Below are 2,161 nucleotides of genomic sequence, written 5' to 3'. Positions count from 1 at the left end.
ATTAGGCAGAAATCAAAGAAGGCACCTTCAGCAGTCCCAAGCACCACATTGGGATACTAGGTTCAGTAATCATAAGCAAGAGCACCCCCTAATGAGTCACCTACACAACTCCCTGCAGATCAGTCTCCTAGCATTGTTCAGGGGTGCCCTCTAGAGAGTTACCCAGAACCCCTGCCTGCACCCAGAAGATCAAGAAGTCTAGCTCTTCCATCACCTCCTACTCCAGGAAATGGAGATGAGGTAATGATCACATCCTCCCCCTCCAGGCCTTTCCCCCTCTCTATGTGGAGCCAGGCTCTCCTGATTGGCTGGTGGGGGAGAAGGATGCTCTCCTCTTTGCTCTGGAACATTCTACTGGATTGCACACCTAAGCCCGGAGCAACCAGAAACTGGATAGCAGGCGATGACTATGTGGGATGGAGGAAAGTCCTTCAAAAAGAAGCTGCCCCGACATGACCTTTCTGTTAAGGATGCAATGAGAGGGCAAGTGGAGGTCCTAAGAGGGGGTCACCATGGGGGGGAGTGGGAGAGTAGGGGACACAGTCTGGTCCCTAAAAGGGCTGCATCTTGGCAGGGAATGGATGTGGGGGCATACATCCTCATCTTGAGAGGAGGTGGCAATAGGAATGGCGCTCTGGTTTGGTGGGCTGCCTGTGGCGAGGGTAGGGGATGGATATGAGGGTTAGGCAGTGAGTGGGGAGGGATGGGATATCCATCTCACAAAGGGCCCTACAGGTCCCTCTCCCTCATACAAGAAGATGGTTCTGGGGAGAACTCTTCACTGAGAAACCCTGCAGTTCCCCTCCTCAATGTGAGGGCATAATAGCAGGTAGATGCAAAGGGAGTAGAGCTTGGAGACAGAAACAGAGGTTCTTGAAAGGTTTGACAGGTGGAAGTCCTGGGTTCAGAGACAGCCTTCATCAGTGTACCATTGGGGACAGGAAAATTGCATCTATAGGGCCAGGTCCATCCTGTGTGTTCCTGGTTCTGGCTCCCTTACGGTCCTCATCTACTGTTTCTGGGGATATTGTGTTTCAGTCATTGCATACCTTCTCCTGCAGAAGAAGCAGATCAAAGATTATCTTGCTACCTCACAGTGCACAGGCCTCTTCCATCCTCCAAAACCCTCATTCCTCTTCTTGCCTCCCAGCTGTTCACTCCCTCCCACTCAGGTGGAAAGGAGCTCCTTCCTCAGAAGCTCTAGTGGCTTTGTGCTACTGGACTGGGGACTGCTTTTCCTTCCAATGCCTTTCTATTAATAGGATAGGGTAAGAGAGAACATACCTGAAAACTAGAGTCTCCTGTCCAAAACCTAGGGAGAGGAAGGTAGTTACACAATAGAAATCCCAGGAGACAAGAACACTAACTCAAGTACCCTGAATCCCAAGGGTCCCAGACAGTCCTCCCTCCTTGAACTTTGAAACATTAGGCTGAGATCTATACACACCCATTAATTTCAGTAAGAGTCAGAGGGACTAAATCTACTAGGTAACTTTAGTGCACTACTTCACCTACCCTTCACTCTTATGTTCCCCACCACTCTTAATCATAGGGTGATTGTGGGAGCCATGACTCCAGGTGTTTATACCTAACACTGAAAGGAGGTGTGGCCAAATGATTAGAAGGGGTGATTGGGTAGCAGGTGATATTGGTTCCACACTCCCTGCTCTTGCAGAGGAATGTGTTTGTTTGATTACAGCTGGGCGTGGTATTTGAGCTACAGATTCTATAGATGAATCCATTTCTTTCTGGAAAACACACTCCAGCATCCCAGGAAGCAAGATATCCTCCAGCTCCAGCAGCTTGCCTTGTGCTTTCATCTCTTACACATGTGTCTGGGAAGTGACTTCCTTGCAGGTCCTACCCTATGGGCACTTCAAGGCCTGAATGTCAGTGGAGGTCTGGCTTTGTAATTTCACCTGAGGAGATGGCGACACCTGCATTATGATCTCATATTCAGCATGTCAACAATAGTGAATTGGCCCCATAGACTGTGAGGATATTATGGGGCATACCAGGTGCTTGATGCCTCTTGCAAGGGGCCCTGCTACCTTGGTGCAACCCATTCAAAGAAGGTGTCATTTGGAGTGAAAACAATAAGACTCAGATCCATGAAGGTATTTAGGCTCCTAACTTCCACTGAACTTTAGGATCATAAATA

General features: G+C 49.0%; 1 long non-coding RNA gene across 1 annotated transcript; it reads right to left on the bottom strand.

The window, feature by feature from the left end:
- Positions 1-247: 247 nt before the first annotated feature.
- Positions 248-1,502, bottom strand: LOC137165300 (uncharacterized). The gene is made up of 2 exons (XR_010923323.1): positions 1,285-1,502; positions 248-1,055 (listed from the first exon to the last, which is right to left on the bottom strand). It is a non-coding gene; the product is annotated as an uncharacterized lncRNA (long non-coding RNA).
- Between the last annotated feature and the right edge of the window lie 659 nt (positions 1,503-2,161).

The sequence above is a fragment of the Emydura macquarii genome, unplaced genomic scaffold, assembly GCF_026122565.2.
Source record: "Emydura macquarii macquarii isolate MOO-44397 ecotype Brisbane River unplaced genomic scaffold, CSIRO-AGI_Emac_v2 contig_2768, whole genome shotgun sequence".
NCBI classification, from domain to species: domain Eukaryota; kingdom Metazoa; phylum Chordata; order Testudines; family Chelidae; genus Emydura; species Emydura macquarii.
The sequence above is the reverse complement of the archived record's forward strand: the minus strand, read 5'-3'. Positions and strand labels throughout refer to the sequence as shown.